At 39.6% G+C, this 24,467-nt stretch overlaps 1 long non-coding RNA gene across 1 annotated transcript in view; it reads right to left on the bottom strand.

Annotated features, from left to right (window-relative positions):
- Positions 1-24,467, bottom strand: part of LOC105751168 — a 62,369-nt gene that overhangs the window by 7,508 nt on the left and 30,394 nt on the right. The window contains exons 2-3 of the long non-coding RNA XR_004232327.1: positions 8,242-8,407; positions 7,235-7,327 (exon numbers count right to left, since the gene is read on the bottom strand). This is a non-coding gene — a long non-coding RNA (uncharacterized LOC105751168). The remainder of the gene's footprint in view (positions 1-7,234; positions 7,328-8,241; positions 8,408-24,467) is intronic.

Below are 24,467 nucleotides of genomic sequence, written 5' to 3'. Positions count from 1 at the left end.
GAAAAATGCAAATTAAAACAACTCTGAGATAGCACCTCACACCTATTACACCTAATAAAACAAAAAAGAAAAATGATAAATGTTGGCAGGGATGTGGAAAACTGGGACACTAATGCATCATTGGTGGAGTTGAAAACTGATCCAACCATTCTGGAGGGAAATATGAAATTATACCCAAAGTGCAACCAAATTGTACATACCATTTGATCTAGCAATACCACTATGAGGTCTGTATCCCAAAGAGATTAAAAAAGGGGATAAAATCTATATGTACAAAAATATTCATAGTAGCCCTTTTCATGTTGGCAAAGAATTAGAAATTCTTCAATTAACTATTGATCTGTTTGTACTTACATGGGAGCCAGTTGATAGTTTAGCATGCGGTTGGCAGATTATGGTCTGGGAGCCAAATATGTCTTGGTTTTGTATGGCCCAGGAGTTAAGAATAGTATTTACATTTTAAAGTAAAGTTTTATCCTGTTTTAAAATGTAAAAACAATTCTTAGCATCCTGGCTGCAAACTTGCAGGTGATAGTTTGCCAAGCCCTGCTCTGTCATTAACATTATCAGACCTATAGACCTGAATAGTCCAAAATGGCTATCAGCATCCACCATCACTATCATTGTCTCCAAACCCTTGGGGTCTACAATTGAAGGACTAAGGAGGAAAAAAGCCGCCTTTAGATACAGAACAAGTCTGAACTGAGATTTCCCTCACACCGAGGCAGAGATTTTACTATAGGTAAGTTGGAAGGAAGAAAATGTTATATTAAGTACCTACTGTATGCCAGGCAGTGTGCTAAGCATTCCCAAAAGCCTTCAGAGGTAGGTGCTATTATTGTCTCCGTTTTACAAGTGGCAGGTAGAGGTAACATAACCTGCTTCGGTTACACAGGTCTTTTGGACTCCAGACGCAGCATCCCCACTTTGCCACCCAACTGCTGTACTGTCGTTGACAGGACAAAGTATCTTCATCCAAATCATCACCTTCTGAGGCACTAACGCCAGTCTTTCTATAGCTAGTGTGTGGGAACTTCTCAGAGTCTCAGTGGTTCATAGTCCATCCCTTCCTTCTTTCTGCTTGCCAGGGGATCCAACTAACTCCCCACGAGCAACAGGAAGTTGTGCTTTGGCTTTGAGCTGCAAGAGACTCCAGGCATTGTCTTGTCCAGACCCCTCCTTTTACACATGAGTAAACCGAGGTCCAGAGAGAGGCAATGATTTGCTAAGAAAGTAGCAGTGCTAGGATGTGAACTCAAGTCTTTGGATTCCAAATCCCATGGAGCCCCAAATGTGTAACTGAATGCAAGAAGAGAAATGGCTTCCATTTATATAAAGCTTTAAGGCTTACAAAATGATTTACAAACATACATTTTCATCTGAACCTCAAATAGCCCAATGAGACAGATGCAAGTAACTCTCCAACTTTTACAGATGAGGAAGCAAGTTTAAAGAGATGTTGCTTGCCAAGCTCAAATGACTCATGAGGAGCAGAGTGAGAACTTGGAGGCAGGTCTTCTGATTTGCAGTTGAGCATCTTTCCTAATATTTTACAAATTGGAAAAAGTAAGTTTAGCTCAAAAGTAAAGGTTTTGCTCCAGAGATGTGATGACCCCAAGATTCAGAATAGGCATGGCCAGTGTGGAAATTTGGTTTGCTTGACTAAAGCATATTTGTTACTAGAGTTTTGTCCTGATGCCTCCCCACCAAGCCATGGGATAGGAGAGATAAAAGGAAATCATTTCTTATTAATTTGAATATTAAAATTTAGCTACTGGATTAAATGAACTCCAAGGACCCTCCAGCTCTGAAGTTCTGGGACCAGCCTGTGAAGTCTATTATCTTTTTAGCAAAGTCTAAGCTTAAACCCTCATATTATAGTTTAAAGTGCCTTTAAAATCCACAGTATTGAAAAAAACACCATTTTCCTTTATGACCAGTCTTTAGAGTTCATCCTTTTCTCTTGATCTTCTCTCCTCCTGCTTTAGATCTTACCAGCTCTGACTAGGGAGAAGACACTTTAAATCAAGAGATCTGGTTATTCCCATAAGTACTTTCTTAGCCTAAGGTTTACCAGAAACTGTAGTAAGACATGAGCTCTGCATTCCATTAATCTTCCCCATTCTTATCCCTCTTTAGGTAGTCACCAGATGCCCATCTTAGAGTCCTAAAGGGTACATTCTGATATGGCCAAGTTTCCATGTCAAATATGAAAATGAAACTCATACTGCCATCTGGGGGAGGGGGTGGAGGGAGGGAAGGGAAAAGTTGGAACAGAAGTGAGTGCAAAGGACAATGTTGCAAAAATTACCCATGCATATGTTCTATCAATAAAAAGCTATAATAAAAAAAGAAAAAGAAAATGAAACTCATTTCAGGTCCAAAAAGGGGAGAAAAATGAACTTCAGGAGAAGGAAGAGGGAATTTAGAGGAGGTCCAAGGGAAACAACATTCCAGAAAAGAATAAAAATCTTCCCAGAAAGAAGAACTTTGGTCAAATAGCTATGTGAAATGGGTTTGGCATAGCAAAAACAAACCCAGAAACTACTCTTTCATCCTGAGCAATTCTGTGGACCTCATTGTTCTCATCTGTCAAGTGAGAGGTTGGACTGGATCATTTCTAAAAATGTTTCTTTTTGCTGTAAATCATATGGTGTTAATCTAAAACAAATGTAAACTCCAACATGAATCAATTTCTATAATGTCTGTGAAGTACTTTCCTCAGAGCATCTTTGTGAGATAGATGAAGACGAGGGAACTGAGGTTTAGGAAAATTTGCTTGGGCCATGTAGCTATTAATTGAAAAAGCTGATTCCTGAACTCCTGGCCTTTCTGCTATGCAGTATGTTTCTTATTTCCAAAGAAGAGAGCAATCTTAAAGGTAATAAAGCCCAGTTTAAAAGACATCATATTTCCATTGGTTGGGAAATGCCTAGACAAGTTTTGGTACATGAATGTAATGGAATATTGTTATGCCATAAGAAACAATGAATACAATAATTAGGGAGAAACATAGAAAGACTAACATGAATTGATTTAGAGTGAAGTTAGAAGAACCAAGGACATAACATATCCATTAACCACAACAATATAAATAGAAAGATCAACTACCACAAACAACTATCATTTGACAGTGAATGTAGTAAAATTACAGTGATCAGAAGATCCCTCCTCCTACTCCTTTGCAGAAGTAGGAAGTTCTGGATAATGGTGTTTCTGCCAAGCTGACTAAATTTCTCTTTGGGCAATCTGATTTCCCCCCTCTGTCTTCCAGTGTGAAGGTATGGCCCATTGCATTTTGGCAATAGCTGGATATAATATATGTATAACCAGATTGTGACTGATTGTGTGATGTGTGCTGAGAGTACAACCACCCAAAGATACCAACTTCTACCTCCCATTACTACAATTCATTTCTTCAAGTCTCTTCCCAAATTCAAATGACAATCTGAGAAATAAATAGGTTCAGAACAATTTTGAACTATTCCCAAATGGCTATAAAACGGTGCACACTCGTGGTTAATCTATATTAGATTACTTGTTGTCTAGGGGAAGGAGTGGAGGAAAGAAAGGGAGAAAATTTTGGAACACAAGGTTTTGCAAGGGTGAATGCTGAAAACTATCTTTGCATGTATTTTGAAAATAAAAAACTATTATCAATTTTTTAAATTTTCATATCCTTTGGCCCAGAAATAACACTATTTTAGGTCTGTACCTCCAAAGAGATCAAAGAAAAAGAAAAGGACCATAAACACAAAAATATATACAGCAGCTCTTTCTGTGGTGCCAAAGAGTTAGAAACTGAGGAGGTACCAGTCAAGTGGGGAATAGCCGAACAAGTTATGTATATGATTGTGATGGAAAGCTATTTTATTATAAGAAATGAAGAAGGGGATAGTTTCAGAAAAAAACGGGGAAGACCTAGATAAACTATTGCAAAGTAAAGTGAGCAGGACCAGGAGAACATTGTACACAGTAATAGCAATATTGTAACAATGTTCAACTGTGAAAATACTCAGCAATGATCCATGGGATTTCATTTCCCTTTTAGATCACTTTCCCCTCTCTCAAATCTCTAACCTTGATTAATATGCTTTGATAGCAGTTTCAAATAGCATAGGAACATAATTATTTGATTCAAGGTATAGCAGGCTACGACAAAAAAAAAAGCCTACCATTTACATAATATTGCAGAGCACTTTACAAATATTATCTCATCATGTTATGGAATATTATTGTTCTGTAAGAAATGACTAAGAGAATGATTTCAGAAAGGTCTGGAGAGACTTACATGAACTGATGCTGAGTGAAATGAGCAAGACCAGGAGATCATTATATATTTCAAAAACAATACTATATGACGATCAATTCTGATGGACCTGGCCCTCTTCAACAATGAGATGAACCAAATCAGTTCCAATAGAGCAGTAATGAATAGAACCAGCTACAAACTCTGGGAAATGCATATGAACCACTACATAGAATCCCCAAACCCTCTGTTTTTGTCCACCTGCATTTTTTATTTCCTTCACAGGCTAATTGTACACTATTTCAAAGTCCGATTCTTTTTGTACAGCAAAATAACTGTATGGATGTATATACATATATTGTATTTAACATTTACTTTAACATATTTAACATGTATTGTCAACCTGCCATCTGGGGAAGGGGGTGGGAGGAAGGAAGGGAAAAGTTGGAACAAAAGGATTTTCAATTATCAATACTGAAAAATTACCCATGCATATAACTTGTAAATAAAAAGCTATGTTAAAAAAAATTTAAAAACAAATATTATCTGTAGAGGTTACATACCTCTAGAAAGTATCTGATTCTAGATTTGAACTCAGGTTTTCCCTATTCCAAGTTCATCCAGTGTTGTGTCCACTGTCCTACCAACCTGTCTAGGATAGAAAGTCAAGGAAGGTTAAATTTCTTCCTCCTCTTCCTTCTCCTTCCTACTGGTCAGAGTGGCAACCAGATCTCCTTGGTTCACAGTCTCCAAGAACGGTGTGGACCAGTCTCCTCTTGGTTCCAACTCACTTTTGTTGGCTTGCTTCTTGATGACCTCTCCTCCGGCCATCGAGGCGCTTCTGCTCTTAGTTTGCTCACCTGGACTGTCCCAGATTTCCTTGTTGAGCTGGGGAGAAGGCATGAGGGATCCCCTCTGTGCCCTATCTGCTTTCTCTACCAGCTCTGCAGGAGGAATCAGGATCTGGTATAACCCTTCTGCCTGACTTCCTCCTTTTCTCTCATGTTTCTTAGCTCCTAAAGGAAATTACTTCAAAGTCAAAGCAGTTAGCTAGGTGGCAAGATGGAGCGGAAGGCCTGAGTTCAAGGACAGCCTGTGATACTTGACTTTGGGTGAGTCACATATAACCTCTGCCTGCCTCAGTTTCCTTATCTGTGAAGTGGGGATAATAATAATACCTATTCCCAAGATTGTTGTGAGGATCAAATTATATTATATTTGTAGAGCATAATGCCTGGCACATAGTAGGTGCTTAACAGATGCATTTTTCCTACTCTGAATCATCCCAGTCACTCCCTCCTGGTTACCTAGTCTCCATGGCAACATCTGGGGAGGGAGGTTACGGTGAAAAATCAAATATTTGAGGAAAAAGAGGATAAAACAATATTTTCCCTGATGAAACACTAAAATTACTGTACTCCGTAATAACAGCTTTACTTTAAAAAGTATGGGCATTCTTTTTCCTGCTCAAGACTAAAACCCCTTTACTTCTTAATAGACAGACAGGCCATGGCCTTCTCTCTGGCCAAGCAATGACCCTCTGAGCAATACTAGACTGGTCCTCAGAAAATAGTCAACTGCTGAGCCCATATGGAAACCTTTCACAGCTGACAAGCCCTGAATTCTCCTAGCATAACCTTCGATAAAGCATGATCATCTCCATGAATCCTCCAAAGTCCAGGAGGAATTAAGGGGAGGTAGTCAACAAAGATCAGTAAATAAAATATATGCTGCTGTGGGCATTGAGCTTAGAACTGAATTAAAAACATTTGTCTTTATATCCCTGATCTGCCATGTCCCAGTTGTGTGACTGGGAGAGCCCTTCAACTTCTGAGTCTCAGTTTCTCTGTCTGCAAAATAGAGATAACACTTGTGCTGCTTATCCCCACAAATCTGTGTTATATAAAGTGTGAGCAATTCTTCCTACCACTAAATGGTTCCTTATTTAATTGACAACTAAATTTTCTCTGGGGTATCGGTAAATTCAAAGAGTGTTGGGTGGGATAAAGTATTAAATATCTTAGGGAACTTAATGGTTCAGCTGTAAAAGTAATAATATTTGTTTAGATGATACTCCTAGATTTATAAAAGATTCCTCACAACCACCTCTATTTTCCACAAGAGAAAATAGGCTCAGATATTTGGAGTGATTTGCCCACAGTCAGATACTCAGGTTGTGCCTGTCATTAAAGCTTGTCCACAAGGTCTCTCTCCCAGTGCCATAAATATTGCCTCGGTCAGGGGAGTCATTCCACCTTAGGCATCAGCAACTAGAACAAGATAGTAGCAGAAGAGACTCTGTATTTGATAAATTCATGTTGTGTGGTTGCTGAGAATGAATTTTTGGCTTTGCCAATAAATTACTCAAGTTCAGAATCCCATTGAGTTCATCTCTGTGAAACTGTGAAGCTACCCACATACCTGCATGGTAGGAGACAATTCAATTCAACAGGTATTCATTAAGCACCTATTGCGTTCAAGGCACCATCTGAGGCCTAAGGTAGGAATGACACTAAAGTGGAAAACAACCATTTTTGCCCACAAAGATAAAATAGGGTATACTACAACAGGCATTCAGACAAAAGTACAGAGCTGCACTAAGATTTGAGGGACACCATGTATTAAAAAAAAAATACAAAGTAAACCTTCTCAATTCAGGAAAGGACAGATCCCAAAACACTAGTCCAGAGAGTCAACAAACATGCAGGAAAATTTCAAGAGACAAAGCTCCCTTTCTTTTTTTATTATAGCTTTTTATTTACAAAACATATGCAGCGGTAATTTTTCAACATTGACCCTTGCAAAACCTTCTGTCCTTCCTTCCCCCCACCGCCTCCCCTAGATGGCAGATAGTCCAATACATGTTATATATGTTAAAGTATATGTTAAATCCAATATATGTATACATATTTAGAGTTATCTTGCTTAAAACTCCCTTTCAATTGGGGGAATCTGGAAAGGCTTCATTAAGTAAGTGACACTTACCCTGGCCTTGAAGAAGGAAGAGGATTTTGATAGATGGAAATGAAAAATATGTTTCATACATGCAGGAGTTGTTCACATGAATGCCTGGAGGCACTGGAAAGGAAGACAAGATCAGAGAATAGCTAGCTGCCTGATTTGACCTTAATATAGCTTATAAGGAACAGACAGGTATCTATCTCACTCTCCGAATCTAAAGTACTCTAATAAAAGTATGCAGTAAGTACTTAATAAGTGCTCATTCATTCACAAAAGGGTAACCATGTGGTTTGATGGAAAGAACAATAAATCTGGAAGTAAAGGATCTGTGTTTCAGTATTGGATCTGTAATATATCACATTGTGATCACTGGCAAGTGATTTCACTTCCCTATACCTCAGTTTCCTCATCAGGAAAATGAGGGAGGTTGGACTAAATGATCTTTAAGGTTCCTTAAAGCTGAAAATCCTATAATCCTATGAAAAGGGCAGTAATACACAAAGTAGTATTTCTAAGGCCTTTGAGTCCTCGGTTTGAAAGATTAACATTGCAAATTGTGCTTTGGAGCCTTCTTAATAACCCTGTAGCTGGCTCCGGAGTGTCTTTCCCTCTGGATTGATGAGGACGTGTTGCTCATTTCGATTTCAGAAGATTTCCCTACTGGCCGGATTCCCTTTGTTCATTCTGACTTTCTCATGGCTCTTTGGGCTACAGGCTACGTGTCCCAGAGAGCTCTTCTCTAGCCCCTCATTTCACAACACCCCTGGGCATCTCCCGTGGATTCAAGGAGCTATCCAGTAATTCTCCAAACAAAATTAATCTTACTTTCCTTTCATTTAAAAATAACAAACCATCAAGCTCATGTTGGGGCTGGCTTCAGATTAGTGACACATAGAGGTTAGTAACTCTAAAGGGTGGTATGACCTGCCTTTTAACACAGGGAAGGATTCCAAGGGACTAGAAAGGCCCCCAGTGTATTGCCTGAAACCCTCTTTTAACCAGTATTGAAATGGTGTTATCTGAGTTCTTACCTTTTGCTTAGAGTTTTGACAGCCCTTAAACGAAAAATGCCCTTGGAAAGGAGAACACTCCGAGTTTCTATCAATGGAGAGTCTTGAGGACAGGTTTTCATAAAGAAATAAAGGAACAGCAGCATGAGGCTGGCAGGGTTTTGTAGATAGTTGGAAGGGAGAACCACTGGAGGAGAGAAATGACATGAAATAAAGAGGTTAGAGGCACTTGAAAATGAGCTTTGCCAATTCCACTACTATGCATGATAGCCGTACTGCCTAATAATTTTTGGAGACAAGGTTTTCTGATGCATTGATCCTTAGAGCTTTTCATTGTTCAGTTTTTCAGTTATGTCTGACTTCTTGTGACCCCCATGGACCATAGCATACCAGGCCCTTCTATCTTCCTCTATCTTTTGAAGCATTTCCAAGTTCTTGTTCTATAACACTATCTCATCTTCTACTGATCTCTTGTCCTTTTGTCTTCAATCTTCCCAACATCAAGGTCTTTTCTAATGTGTCTTGTTTTCTCATTATGTGGCCAAAGTATTCAAGCCTCAACTTCAGTATTTGACCTTCCAGTGAAGAGTCTGTTTAATTTCTCTAAGCAGTGATTGATTTGATCTCCTTACTGTTCAAGGGACTCTCAAAATTCTTCTCCAGCACCACAGTTTGAAAGTGTTGATCTTGTGGCACTCAGCTTTCCTTATAGTCCAACCCTCACAGCCATCCATTGCTATTAGAAAAACCAAAACTTTGACTATACAGACCTTTGTCAGCAAGGTGAAGTCTCTACTTTTTGGTATGCTGTCCAGATTTGCTGTAGCTTTCCTTCTAAGAAGCAAGCGTCTTTTAATTTTGTGGCTGCAGTCATCGTCTGCAGTGATCTTTGAGCCCAAGAATATAAAATCTGACACCGTTTCCATTTCTTCTCCCTCTATTTGCCAAGAAGTGATGGGACCACTTGCCATGATCTTGATTTTTTTGATGTGGAGCTGCAAACCAGCTTTTTCACTCTCCTCTTTCCCCCTCATCAAGAAACTTCTTAATTCCTATGAATTGCACTTTCTGCATATCTGAGATTGCTGGTATTTTTACTGGAAACCTTAATTCTGACTTTTTCCTGGCATTTTGCATGGTGTATTCTGCATATAAGTTAAATAAATAAGGTGACAACACACAACCTTGTACTCTTTTTCCAGTCTTGGAGTTGGGGGCTAACAAATGATTCTTACAAGTGGTACAGGAGGATGTGGCTTTGGCTCAAAGACACTATCTTTGACACTCTATCATATGTAGGCCAGCTTCCACGTTCGTCTATGTCCGTGTTTAGAATTGTAGAATCTCAGGGTTGGAAGGGACTTTAAAAGTCAGTTTAAAAGTACTCCACCCTAAACTGGAATCTTCTCTAGGGAACCCCTGACAGGTAACCATCCATACTACGCTATCTTACTCCCAGTGACAGGGAAGTAATTTTCTCATATGGCAGCCCTTTCCACTATTTCATAGCTTATTGTGAGAAAAGTTTACTTAAGTTTAGCTGATCGTGAGAAAGGTCTACTTAAGTTTTAAAAAAAACAAAATTGCCCCTGGGTCTTTCCCACATTGATTTTAATTCTGACCTCAGAAAAGATGCAGAACAAGGATACTGGCCCTTCCATGTGACTGCCTTTTTGAAGATAGCTGTTATATCTCTCCTTTATCTTCTCCAACTAGTTTATGTAGAGTTTCCAAGGCTGCTCATCTCCCTTCAGGTTGATGAAGCATTTTCCCAGGGGTGACCTCTGTTTTCTGCACTTTCCAGGATAGGAAAGTACTCCACTATATCCTGAAATCCTTGCCTGGCATTAGTAACAGCTCACCCTTGCACAGTACTTTCTTCCCCATAGTTATGAGAGGTGAATATTAAAGGTATCATTATCCCCATTTTACAGATAGGGAAACGGAAGTGCAGAGGGGGTGATGTGACTTGGGGAGAGTCACATGAGGATTTGGCTACAACATCAGAATTTGAACCCAGCCTCTCAACTCCAAGCCCAGCCTTTTTCCCACCCCAATGGTTTGCTTCTCGTTAGGGGGAGCTTTTTCAACTGTCCCTTTGACGGAAAGTTGACTGAGGAGTAGGCTGAGCAGCTTTCTTGGTGGGATGTCACCACCTGCTGAAGAGAGTGAAGACTTTTGTTTCTCCGCCTGACCCTCTTGGGGATCCCTGAGATTGCTGTGATGGGAGGGGAGGTTGAGGTGTCCCAGCACACAGACAGACAGACACACGCCACACCCAGCAGGTGACAAGCAGCCATCAGGTGTTTATGACAAATTCATCTCTCGTGGAAGTAAGGGCCATCATACCGGGAGGCTCACAAGGGAAGAGAGAGGTAAGGATGCTGGAGAGCAATCGATACATTATTTAACAGTGGGAATGCAAATGACGAAAAATTAATGAAGGCACAGCAGCCCCCCTCGGCCCCCCTTCCCTCTCCCCTCCTCAGCTGTGAGATTGCTGACAAATTCTCTGGAAAATATCAAAACAGCCTCCGGCTGGAACCTGCCAGAGTGATGCACCATTATCTATTATTGATGTAAACCTTGACAAGTTCTCTTTTTAAGGAAGGGAGCGAGGGAGCGAAGCTAATCTGTGTTTAAAGGGATAGACACTCATTTCCCCCTCCCTGAGGCTGTCTGCCACTAGAACTGGGGCCACCTGCCAGCCCCTTCCATCAGGTCTGACCTGCAGCTAGCAGCCAGCAACGGCTCCCTCTTTCCTTCCCCACTCCTCACCCCAAGTCTAGCCCCTATCAGAGAAAATCAGGCTTGACCTTGGCCAGGAATTGTTTCCTGAGATTCAGGATTCTTGAAGGGGAGTGGAGGCAACAGGAAAATTGTGTTTTTCAGTTATCTGTCCTGATTCAAATACTTTGATGTTCTGTGCCTCAGTTTCCCCTCTGTGCAATGCTTCCCCAGGTGATTGTCAGAAAGAATTACGTTTGAACAAAGGAGGACCTCGCAGATGTCATAGATGGCAAACAATGAAAAGGGTAACAGGGAATTTCCTTTGGAAACATTTGAAAACAAAAGAACCATTCTGCCCTCTAGCATGATTTAGGACTCTTGTGTCTGAAGGCAAGGAAGTGGATTAAAGGGTCCCTTGAAAGGGGAAGATTCCTTCTGATGTATATAGAAGAATTGCACATGTTTAACATATATTGGATTAATTGCCATCTAGGGGAGGAGGGGGGGAGAAGAGGGAGAAAATTTGGAATACAAGGTTTTGCAAGAGTCATTGTTGAAAAATTGTCCATACAAAAGGTTTGGCAATTGTCATTGCTGTAAAATTACCCATGCATATAACTTGTAAATAAAAAGCTGTAATTAAAAAACAATTATCCATGCACACTAATACATTGTTGGTGGAGTTATGAAAGGATCCAACCATTCTGGAGAAAAATTTGAAACTATTCCCAAAGGACTATCAAACTGTGCATACCCTTAGATCCAGCAGTGTCTCTACTGGGCTTGTATCCCAAAGAAGTCATGAAGGAGAGAAAGGGACCCACATGTGCAAAAATGTTTGTGGCAGCCCTGTTTGTAGTGGCAAGAAACTGGAAACTGAGTGGATGCCCATCAATTGGATAATGGCTGAATAAATTGTGGTATATGAATGTTATGGAATATTATTGTTCTGTAGGAAAGACCAGCAGGATGATTTCAAAGAGGCCTGGAGAGACTTACATGGATTGATGATAAGTGAAATGAGCAGAACCAGGAGATCACTGCACATGGCAACAAGATTATATGATAATCAATTCTGATGGACGTGGCTCTTTTCAACAGTGAAATGACTGAAGCCAGTTCCAATGATCTTGTGATAAAGAGAGCCATCTCTACCCAGAGAGAGGACTGTGGAAACCAAATGTGGATCACAACATAGCATTTTCACTCTTTTTTTTGTTGCTTGCTTGCATTTTGTTTTCTTCACTCTTTTTTGTTGTTGTTGTTGTTTGCTTGCATTTTGTTTTCTATCTCATTTTTTTTCCTTTTTGATCTGATTTTTCTTTTGCAGCGTGATAATTGTATAAATATGTATAGATATATTGAATTTAACATATTTTTAGCATATTTAACATATATGGAATTGTTGTCTGGGGGAAGGAAATTTGGAACATAAAGTTTTGCAAGGGTCATTGCTGAAAATTTATCCATATATGTCTTGAAAATAAAAAAACTTTAATAATTTTTTAAAAAGAAAAATTATCCTTATGTTTTGAAAATAAAAAGCTTTAATAAAAAAAGAGAACTTATATGATAAAAATTTAAAAAAATAAAATGGCCAAAGTCTCCCATTGCATTCAGAGTCATCCAGTCATCCTGATCTATATCTGGCCACTAGACCCAGATGGCTCTGGAGGGAAAAGTGAGGAAGGTGACCTACCACAGCCCTCCCTCCCTCAAATCCAATCAAGACCTCCCTGATGGTTCTCTTTGAAAATGACAATAAGTCATAAAGAACTTTATTTTAAAATAATTATTGGGTTTATATATAGTTTTACCATTTATTAAATATGAAGGCAAGTTTGCCTACTAATGAGATGGATGTGTTTGTTTATTTTTATATAAAGAATTAAATCTTGGCAGAGTATTTGATACCTTAAAAAAAGAAAGTTCCTTCTAGTTCAGATGTTGGTTTTCTATTTTTGTTGTTCAGTTGTTTTCAGTTATGTCCAACTCTTTGTGACCCCATTTAAGGTTTTCATGGCAAAGATAGTGAAGTCATTTGCTACTTCTTTCTCTGACTCATTTTATAGATGAGAAAATGAGACCAACAGAGTTAAGTGACTTGTTCAAGATCACACAATTCAGTGTCTGAAGCTAGATTTGAACTCAGGTTTTCTTGATTCCACACCAGATGTTCTATCCACTTATGTTTCCTCACTGCCCAGATTTTCTACTTACAAAATGAATAAAATAGATAAATAAATATGAGGTATTTAACTATTGTTGTTGTTAGTATTATTACATTGTACCTTAATTTATCTAAAGACTAGTTACTTGACAATTTGGAGAATCCAGAGTCACACTGAGAATCTGGAGCAAAAAAAGAACACCCCCAATTCTGTGCCCTTTATTTACAGGAAAACATCTCAAGTGCTCAGTTTGAGCCTATTGACTCTTATCTATGACAAAATTCTAACAAGCTTGGTTGTCTGGTTCTGTAGTCAACAACTGATTAAAAGCCACAAATTTGAAGAGGGGAAGGAGACTATGGTAAGCAAATGCATTAAAGGCATGAAGTGACAGCTAACACCCTGACTTATTATTTTTTTTTTTATTTAATAGCCTTTTATTTACAGGATGTATACATGGGTAACTTTACAGCATTAACAATTGCCAAACCTCTTGTTCCAATTTTTCACCTCTTACCCCCCCACCCCCTCCCCTAGATGGCAGGATGACCAGTAGATGTTAAATATATTAAAATATAAATTAGATACACAATAAGTATACATGACCAAAACGTTATTTTGCTGTACAAAAAGAATCAGACTCTGAAATATTGTACAATTAGCTTGTGAAGGAAATCAAAAATGCAGGTGTAACACCCTGACTTAAAGGAAAAGATAGAAAAATCTTTAAAAAAACAAACACAAGAATTCAAAAAGTATAGCAGTCTAGGTCCATTTATCATAAAAGCTAAGAGCCCTATGCACTGGGAAACATCACCATGAAGTGTAATAGCATGAAAATGGGTGTCCATGATGATCATATTACCTTTGAGGCCTAGAACACTAAAGACAGAAGGGACCTTTGAGATCACTTAATCAAGGTGAAGGAGGAAAACAAAAGCAAAGGGGAAAAGGGACTTGCTCAATCACTCGATTATGTATAGAGGACTGAATATAGGATTCATTTCTCCCTTTCATAGTTTGGAATCAGTGGGATCAGTGGATAATGATAGGAGATAAAAGCCCATTATATCAAGTGTTCTTAATGTGGGGGTTCCAGGACCCCTGAGAATCCCTGAAACAACCTCTGAGGAATCCATGGATAGAATTCAAGTTCTGTGAACTCAATGGGGAAAATGACATCTTTCTTTTAAAGAATCTCCAGTTGAATTCAGCATTTCCTTCAATTATGCATGCAGACAACAAATATTATTCTGAGAAGTGTCTGCGAGCTTTGTCAAACTGCTAAAAGGGTCTATGATAAAATAAATAGATGAAGATCCCTACTTTGCGATTATAAATTGCCCCCCCCCAAAAAAAATTCTGGGCTTGAAGTCATGGGAAAAGGAACTGTACCTTGGGAGGGAAGAAAAAACCGAAGTTACTGAGAAAACAAAGGGCAGGGAATGTGACAACTCCCCGAGGTATGGCAATAAAAGATTGAGGGAGCTCGTGCCAGGCACCTATCTAATCGAGGGGCACGAACACAAAGATGGGATGAATATTTGATAAATGTCACTGTCCAGGTTCTCGGCAGCCCAGGCAGCATCTTTCCCCAGTGGAGCTGCCCGGTCCTTGATAGCACACGGCTGCCTAAACCCCACAGCCACATACCTTGTGACCCCATCTCCTCACCACAGGCTGGCCAGAAGGTTCTCCTTTGTGGTGGGTTCCATTGGACCCAAGAGCCCTTGAAACACCAGGTGCCACAAAAAAAAATCCCTGGGCTTGACACCTTCTGGGAATGCTGTGCTTATCTTAAATTAAGGCGGTTATCCTTCACTTCTTTGACATTACTGGCAAATGAGCTGTAAACTTTTCAGATTACTGAAGCTTAACCTTTAAGTGATGAAACTTATTTATATTTTAAGCTTTTGGGATAGGAATGTTTTTAAAATGCATCACATACTTTTTTGTCTTCTGAAACAGGATCCTGAGAAGACAGAGCATATTTTAGCTTTCTTCTTAATGGAAACACCAGTGGATTGGGTCTTAGAAAATTTGGGTTCTAAATCCCAGCTCAACATAACATTGAACATGATAGATCCCTGCTCAAGGCTTCAGTTTCCCCAGCTAGAAGATGACTGAATAATTTCTATAGTCATTTCCAGCCCCGACACTTTGTGGCCTAAGTTTTTGTCCAGAACTAAGGTCTCTCTAATGTTTAGTGCTTCTTATATCATGGAAGAGATATAGGGTATCTATAAGATAGGGGGAAGGAGAGAGAGAAAGAGAGAGGGAGGGGTAGGGAAGGAGGGAGAAAGAGAGGGAGAGGGAAAGAAGGAGAGGGAGAGGGAGAGAGAGAGATGAAAGAACTATGGGGTAACAAGAACATATTCATACAATGAGAGCAATTCATATAATATGGCCTCAAAAAAAGTTAAATATTGCCTAAAAGTAAAATATTGTGATATAAATTGAAAGGAGAATCTTAATATAAGAGAAATTACACTCTTATAAAGAAGCTATTTTCCATATTCTTCTCCTGTCCTCCAAATTAATTTGTAGTTATTTTGCATATGTTTTGAATTTACTCATCTGCATATATATTGTTTCTACCTTATCTACACAGTAAGCTCCTTGAGAGCATGGCTGAGTCATTTTTGTCTTATTTCCAGCACCTAGCATAGTGCCTAGCACTTAGTAGGCACTTAATAAATGTTTATTAATTTGAAACAAATTGATTTCAATTGGCTGCAGTGTTGACACATCTGGGCAGCCCTGGGAGAGGATGGAGCTGGCAGAGGCCTCTTAGAGATGCTGAATCAGGGTTTCAGGAAAATGAATATTTGCAAGGTTCTAAGCAGTCTCCCGCTCAGGAGGTGGGCCCACTGCACAAGGTCAGAGGGAGCTAGCCTCGGGCAGAGTTGGAAAAGCCCTCTGGATTTAAAGGCTTACAGAGAGTTTAATTAAAGGGTCTTACTGTTGCTTTTAAAAAAAAATACTTTCTCCCTGCATTGATCCTCCTTTGAAAGGCACTTTCTCTAACAATATGTCCAGGGGTTTGGGAGGAAGAAAGAGAGAAGGGAGAGGAGTGCATTCAGGCATTTTAATGTGATAGGTATGGAAAAAGGCTTTTCTCCCTCTGCATCCCGTTTCCCAAGAGTCCGTTCGCTCTGTGAACCCCAATGATCAAGCTTTTGGAAAGGCTTGGCTTCATTCAGTCTGCAAAACGACTTCATTAGAAAAGAGCAGAAAAGCCTGGTCGTTCTCCGCCCTCCGAGGCCTCTGGGCTGCCTCTCCAGTGCTATCCCCGAGGGCCGGCGGCGGCTGCTGTGACACAGCAAAGAGGCAGAGGCCTGGACAGGGAGCCACGCTCTCTCCGCAGAGAATCTCCCGAGGCTTCCCCAATGGCCCCGTATTACCCCGGAGCTGGCCAGAATGCTGCCTCTGCACAGCCAGCGCTGGCTCTGGGCAAGCACCGGAGCTCCTCCCGCCAGTTACTGCCGCACTAAGGGGCAGCCGCCCCAGGTCCCAGGGGTGTGCTTTCGGCTGAATCTTGGCACACGCCAGCATCACCCTACGTGGCCCTCGTGCCCAGGGCCAGGCTCTGTTACAGGGCAATGGGACTTGTTCCTCCCACCAGACACTGTGATGTACCGGACGCAGAGCTCTCTCCCTGCTCAGTCAATTCTATCCGCACAATGCTGGACATTCATACATTTTCACACTTCAAATTAATTTCTGTGCCTCAGATTCCTCCTCAGAAAAGTTGTCCTAGCACATCTTGGCTACTTCACTGGGCTTAGTGAAGACACAGATGTATTTATGAAGAGTCTTTAAGAAGTTTCTTGGGAGGCAGGGGAGTAGATCAGGCCCCCAATCAATTGAATTCCTGTTGCCTTGATACAATTATAGGATGTTAGAGGAATGTAACAGAGACATGAGATGGTACCGATCAACCCTTTCAGAATCTGAGTTGTTGAAGTTGCATGTGGTAAGGGTGGGTAGCAGGAGTAGTCTGGTAAATATTTACCAATTGATGTGGGGCCGGGGGAGAAGGGGGAAGAAGAGATGTACTTACAATATATTTTTAAATTTAATCTACATTATCACCATTTTCCCTGTTTTAGTCATGTCTTACTCTTTGTGATCCCATTTGGAGTTTTCTTGGCAAAGATTTAGAGCGATTTGCTATTTCCTTCTCTGGCTCATTTTGCGTATGAGAAAACTGAGGCAAACAGGGTTAAGTGACTTGTCCAGAGTCATACAGCTGGGAAGGGTCTCAGGCCAGATTTGAAGTCAGGTGTTCCTATCTATGGGCCTGGTGTTCTATCCGCTGTACCATCTAGCCTGACAATCGGTAAAATAATTAAACAAGTGCTGATTTTCATTTGCTACTTGTATGACTTTAGATAAGGCACTTAAACACTTTCATCAGTTTCTTCCCCAGTCACATGAGGAGGTTGTCTTATACAATCTCTAAGTAAGGAACCTCCCAGTTTGGAATTTATGAATCTAGGAAACAAATTTGGATGGAACAGAGAGCTCATGAAGGGAAGTTATGTGACTAATGTTTCAGTGGGTAAATGGAAATTAGATCGGGCCTTAAATGTCAAGCTAAAGAGTTTGTTTTTATGTCATAAGCAATGAGGAGCCATTAAAATTTTTTCAGTAGGGAAGTGATGTGGTCAGAAGTGCACCTTAGGAAGATGATTTTAGTAAGTATAGAGAGGATTTCATCCCCTGTCTATTTATTATACATTGTTTTTTCTCAATCATGTGATAAATATTTAGTTCGGCTAAAAACGGAAAAGTTGACTACAGCAAGAATAACACTGTATTACATCACTAGGATGATGAAATGTGATTTACTATGATTTATATTATATGCTTTTGTGGGCTTTAAATTTTTTAACCCTATGATTTACATTTCAGTTCCTTCAAAATAAAAGAAGAGGAAAGGAAGAGGAAAGAGACCAATTAGACTATTATAGAAACAACAGGACTGAACTAAAGTACTGCCTTTATAACTAAAGAAGGATATGAATAGAAGAAATGTTATAGAGGTTGTGTAGACAATATTTGGCAGATAATTTGTGTGAGGAAGAGGAAAGAGTCAAAGATTCTAAGTTTACAAATTTGAAAGACTAAAAAGATGATGGTGTTCTCAACAGAAAAGGGGAAAGTTTGAGGAAATGCCAGGTTCAATAGTAAGTTCTGTTTTGAATGCAGGGGATTTGATATGCCTATGAAACATCCAGAAGGTGATGTCCAAGAAGTAGTTTATGATGTTGGGAGTTTGGGAAATTGATTAGGGTTGAATGTGTACAGAAGTGGAAGTCATCTACATAGAGATAACACTTGAATCCTTAAGAAGAGTGGGGGCAGGTAGGTGGTGCAATGGATAGAGCACTTAACACTTCTAGCTGTATGACCCTGGGCAAGTCACTTAATTCCACTTACCTCAGCAAAAAAAAAAAAAAAAAAAACGAAACAAAACAAACTAACAACTCTTAGGAGAGAAAAAGGCATCTATAACAGGGCTCTGAGGAATATATATGCTAATAGGATAGGAAATAGGTGATAATCCAGCAATGGAGACTGAGAAGAAGTAGACAGGTAGGTGGAAAATCAGGAGGAAGCAGAAGTCATTGATGGAGAAAAGATCTAGGGTTTCAAATTCTGCAAAGGAGTCAGGAATAAAGACTGAGAAAAAGGCAGTTGAGATCATTAGTAACTTTAGAAAAAGCAATTTCAGCCGCAATTTCAGCCTAGTGGAGAGGTCAGAAGCTATATTGCAAGAAAATATAAGTAAATGGTTGGTAAGGAAGTGGGGATGGTGAGTATAGATGACTCTAGCATTTTAGCAGTGAAAGAGAAGAAAGATGTAAGATGACAATTTGAGGGAATGTTAGGGTCAAGAGGGAGTTTTCAAGAATAGACCTCAGCATGTTTTCAGGCAATGGGGAAAGAGAAAAAGTACATAGGGAAGATTGAAAATGAAAGAGAGAAAGTGATGAATGAGACAAGTTCTTGGATGAGTTAGGAGAAGATGGGTATCAGGGCAGAAGAAAGATTGGCCTTGACAAGTGGAAGGGTCACTTCTCTATGAGAGAAAGATAAGGAGAAGACAAATGAAAAGGAGTTATGTTATGTTTTTAGGAAGAGGGGGAAGAAAGAGAAATCCCAATGAATGGCTTCCATTTCTTCACTAAAGTAGGTGATGAGGACAATTTTTAAATTAATTTTTTGTTTTTTTATTAAAGTTTTTTATTTTCAAAACATATGCATAGATTATTTTCAACACCCACCTTTGCAAACCTTGTGTTCCAATTTTTCTCTCCCTCTCATCCCCTCTCTACATGACAAATATGTGCAATTCTTCTATACATACTTCCACAATTATCGTGATACAAAAGAACAATTAGATCAAAAAGGGAAAAATAAGAAAGAAAACAAAATTCAAACAAACAATGATAAAAAAGTAAAAATACTATATTGTGATCCATACTCAGTTCCCAAAGTCCTCTCTCTGGATGCAGATGGCTCTTTTTATCACAAGATCATTGGAACTGACCTGAATCACCTCACTGTTGAAAAGAGTCACATCCATCAGAATTGATTATCATATAATCTTGCTGTTGCTGTGTACAATATTCTCTCACTTCACTTAGTATCAGTTCATGTAAGTCTCTCCAGACATCTCTGAAATCATCCTGCTGATCATTTCTTGTAGAACAATAATATTCCATAACATTCATATATCATCACTTATTTAGCCATTCTCTACTTGATGAGCATCTACTCAGTTTCCAGTTTCTTGACACTACAAAAAGGGTTGCTACAAACATAGGTTCTTTTCCCTTTTTTAAGCTCTCTTTGGGATAGAGGCCCAGTAAAGACCCTGCTGGATCAAAGGGTATGCACAGTTTGATGGCCCTTTGGGATATCACATCCAAATTGCTCTTCAGAAGGTTGGATCACAATTCCATCACAATGTATTAGCATCCTAGTTTTTCAACATCCACATCCACATTCATCATTATCTTTTCCTAACATCTTAGTCAATCTGAGAGGTGTGTAGTGGTATATGAGAATAATAATCAAGAAGAAAAAAATGGAAAAGACATGGTGCTTAGAAAAAGAAAGCTTGAAGACAGAAATAACTGCTAAGGGGAGTGGGAAAGTGAGATACTTAAGGAAGAATAAGTTTTTAGATGTAGGACTGAAAACCCATTTGCAAAATGAAACATTTGGATTAAATGTTTGGTAAGGCATGTTCCAGATTTAAATCCAGTCATATATGAACAGACATTTTCGGATGAAGAAATTGCAAATATTTCTAGTCATATGAAAAGGTGCTCTAAATCACTATTGATAAGAGAAATGCAAATTAAGACAACTCTGAGATACTACTACACACTTGTCAGATTAGCTATGATGACAGAAAAGATAATGATGAATGTTGGAGGAGATGTGGGAAAACTTGGACACTGATGCCTTGTTGGTGGAGTTGTGAACGAATCCAACCATTCTGGAGAGCAATCTGGAACTATGTTCAAAAAGTTATCAAACTGTGTATACCCTTTGACCCAATAGTGTTTCTATTGGAATTATATCCCAAAGAGATCTTAAAGGAGGGAAAGGGACCCCATGTGCAAAAAAGTTTGTGGCAGCCGTTTTTGTAGTGGCTAGAAACTGGAAACTGAATGGATGTCCATCAATTGGAGAATGGCTGAATAAATTATGGCATATGAATATTATGGAATATTATTATTCTATAAGAAACTGATGGGGGTAAACCCTGAAACTGTGTCCCCTTGGGAGATTTGAAGGCTCAGGCTCTCTTATGGGAAAAGCATACCTTTCCCAGCCCTTCCCAAGTTAAGTGGCTTCATTCAATTAGAGATCACCCTCCATTGAAACTGAGATCTTTTGGGGGTGGCCTGGATCCCCTTCAGGGAATTCCCAGACTTTGGGGAAAAGCCATCAAAATAATTTTATTCAATTGAAGATCTCTGTCTGATGGTCTTTTATTGATTAGCCCAGACAGTTCCCAGCCCCAAGCCAATATTTTTGCCTATGTAGCCAGGGGTCTGTTAACACACTTTTGCCAAATTCCTCATTAGGAATTTGCCAGCTAAGAGAGCTCCTTCTTAGTAAACAATAAACTTTCCTTTTCTGCCATTCAGACTTTTTAGGTTTGCGAATTCTTTTGCATTGGACCTGCCTCCCACCAGAAGGGATTCCAAAAAAAAACAAAAAACAAATTAAAACAAACAAACAAACAAACAAAACCAGAAGGGATTCCCCATCTCAATTCTTACATCCCTTCACTACCACTAGCACCACATCAAAACGATCAGCAGGATAATTTCAGAGAGGCCAGGAGAGACTCACATGAACTGAGACTAAGTGAAATGAGCAGAATCAGGAGATCATTGTTCACGGTAATAACAAGTTTATATGATGATCAATTCATCCACATTGGGTGCCATCTGTAAAGGGCAGGATACTTAACCCTGGGGAGTCACTTCATTTGCAAATGCCCTAGTGTTACTCTGCAGCTCTTTACATTGCCAATGTCTCCTAATTCCCAAGGCTTCAGAGAATCCTCTGGCCACTGACCTTTTGCAGTGTCAACCAATAACCTGGCTTATCTCTTCTGAGGTCTTCAGAGGTCTCTGACTATGATTTCATGAACCATAGTTTTAAAACCAATAGTGTGCTCAAAAACAGCCATGTGAAAACTTCAAGTCTTTTATTATATTTACTCACATATTGCCCTGACCTGTTAATCCCAAGTGAACACCAGGTCTGTGAGAGACCCACATGATCACTATCAAGCTCTTTACCTCTTAGCTATCCATCCACTCAGCTTGGCTCCCCCAGGACAAAGAGGCTAACCTCTTGCTGCACTGGGCTTAAGAAGGGTCTGTGAGATCACACACACAGCCAATAAGAGAGGGTGCTGTCTCCCATTACGAAGCTATCTCAATATGACCAGGGTCCCGTGGTCTCTGAGGCGGTCTCTGGTCACAGAAATTACTTCCAGGCTGCTCAAGTTCAACCTCCTGTTTGCACTGGACTTGACCCTTGTAAAAAGACTCTAACACAATGGTCTTGTGATAAAGAGAGCCAACTACACCCAGAGAGAGGACTATGGAAATTGAGTGCGGTTCACAACATAGCATTTTTGCTCTTTTTGTTGTTTGCATTTTGTTTTCTTCCTCATTTTTTTCCTGACTTTTCTTGTGCAGCAAGAGAATTGTATAAACATATATATATAGGATTTAACATGTATTTTAATATGTTTAATATATTGGATTACTTGCCAACTAGGGAAGAGGGTGAGGGGAAGGAAGGGGAAATTTGGAATACAAGGTTTTGTAAGGGTCAATGTTGAAAAATTATCATGCATATGTTTTGAAAATAAAAATCTTTAATAAAAAAATAAATCAATCATGAACCACTCAGCTTTCTTTTCTCCTATAGAAATAGTGGTTAGATAGTTCATTCCACGTTCAGGTGAGTTAAGGAGATCCAGTTCAAATTGACATCTTTATCTTTCTCAGAACACAGTGAGAATGAAAGAGATATAAAAACCCAAATTGTATTCTTACACTTAAGTGGCCCAAAATTTTGCCTTGTTTCATGCAATCAGGACTGGTCTCTTCCATTTTTTGGTCTTCTTCAGTGACTAGGATGCTGAGTGAGATCAGTAGAGCTGGGACTTATTCATTTGGTGTTTCCCAGAGTGATTATACAAAATTTCAAGACAATGGTGTCATTCCCTGAATGGATCACTTAGCTCTATTATGTTCCACTGGATGCTAGAGTCCTGGTTTGTTTGTTTTTGTTTTGTATTGTTTTGGGAGTTAAGTTTTTTTGGGGGGAGTGCATCTTTGATCATAATGGTGAGAGTGAGTGAATCCATTAGATTAAATTACAGACCCAAAGATTTTTGGATTTAGAAGACTTAGTTTTGGATTTAGAGCTGAAAGACAATCTGAGACCCAGAGAGGTTTTCCAATACACCTAGATCATTGAACAATTTAGACTGTTAAAGCCAAAAGAACTTAGATCTTCTGGGTCAGTAGTAGTTACCTTTTATGATTCATTTTATGATTTATTAGTTGTCTGGTGAGATCTATGCATCCCTTCTTAGAATGATGTTTAAATGCATAAAATAAAAATACATAGGATCACCAAGAAAATAAACTACTGAAATACAGTTATCAAAATATTTTTTAAAACCAAGTTTATGGACTCGAGGTTACACAAAAGCTTTCCTTTTGCAAATGAGAAAACAACTACATAGGGGAAGGAATCTGCCCTGTAGCAAACAGCTGGCTCTTGGCAAAGTAAGGATCAGATTCTAGCTCTTCTGACTCACAAGTCAGTTCTCTTTCCATTCCACCCCACTCATGTAGGCAGATGAGAGGCTTCTTCCTTCCTGAGATTCAGAACTCAAGATAAGGTGAGAGAAACAGACACACATGACAACTGATCTCAATACACCTAATTAGTACAAGCTGACAGTAAGATCCCTTCTAAGGAGGGCTTTGGATTTAGTGGAGAGCTTCAAGCCTGCATTTATGGCTTTAGAGGCTTCCATCAGCAGATTCAATAATGCCAGTAGATTTAGAACAAATCTTGAGGCTGCCTCAAGCTGTTAAACCTCCTCTTCATTTAAAGTGACTGCCCAAGGGAAAGTCAGAGAGTTAGCAGAAAAGCTGGAACTAGATCCCAGAGCTTTACCTCACTCCAGATCACTTCCTACTAAACCAAGGTCAAAACTGTGCAAGACTCAGGTTAAAACTTTGTTTTATTCCCTAGGCTTTGAGCTGAGGCCCTCCCTACTGTCAGGATCACATACCCCAAACTTGTCTTGCCACCACCTTCTCAAGATTTACTTGTCTCTTAGGAGCAATGATAAGAGCCGTTTGGACCAGCCCCACATACTGTTTTCAGATATAGCTCTAGCCTAATTTGTTTTATTCACAAAAAGACCCATCCATTTCACAGAATTTTAGAATTTGCAAGTTGGAAAAGACCATGGCAGCCACCTCCTCTAACCTGTACAGGAAAGGAATCCTCACTGTATTATGCCTGAGAAATGGTTGTCCAGCTTCTGGTCTTGCCCTCTTGTTCCTGATCGGTCCCCCACATGATCATTCTTCAAATACTTGGAAGATAGCTATTGAATTCCCCCCACCCCCAAGTCTTCTCTTCTCCAGACTAGATGGGCTCAGTTCCCTCAATCAATCTTCCTATGACATGAATTCAAGACCCTTCACACTCCTGGATGCATTCCATGGGGATACTCTCCAGCTTATCATCTTAAACGGGCGTGCCCAGAAC

The sequence above is a fragment of the Sarcophilus harrisii genome, chromosome 2 (genome assembly GCF_902635505.1).
Source record: "Sarcophilus harrisii chromosome 2, mSarHar1.11, whole genome shotgun sequence".
NCBI lineage: Eukaryota > Metazoa > Chordata > Mammalia > Dasyuromorphia > Dasyuridae > Sarcophilus > Sarcophilus harrisii.
The sequence above is the reverse complement of the archived record's forward strand: the minus strand, read 5'-3'. Positions and strand labels throughout refer to the sequence as shown.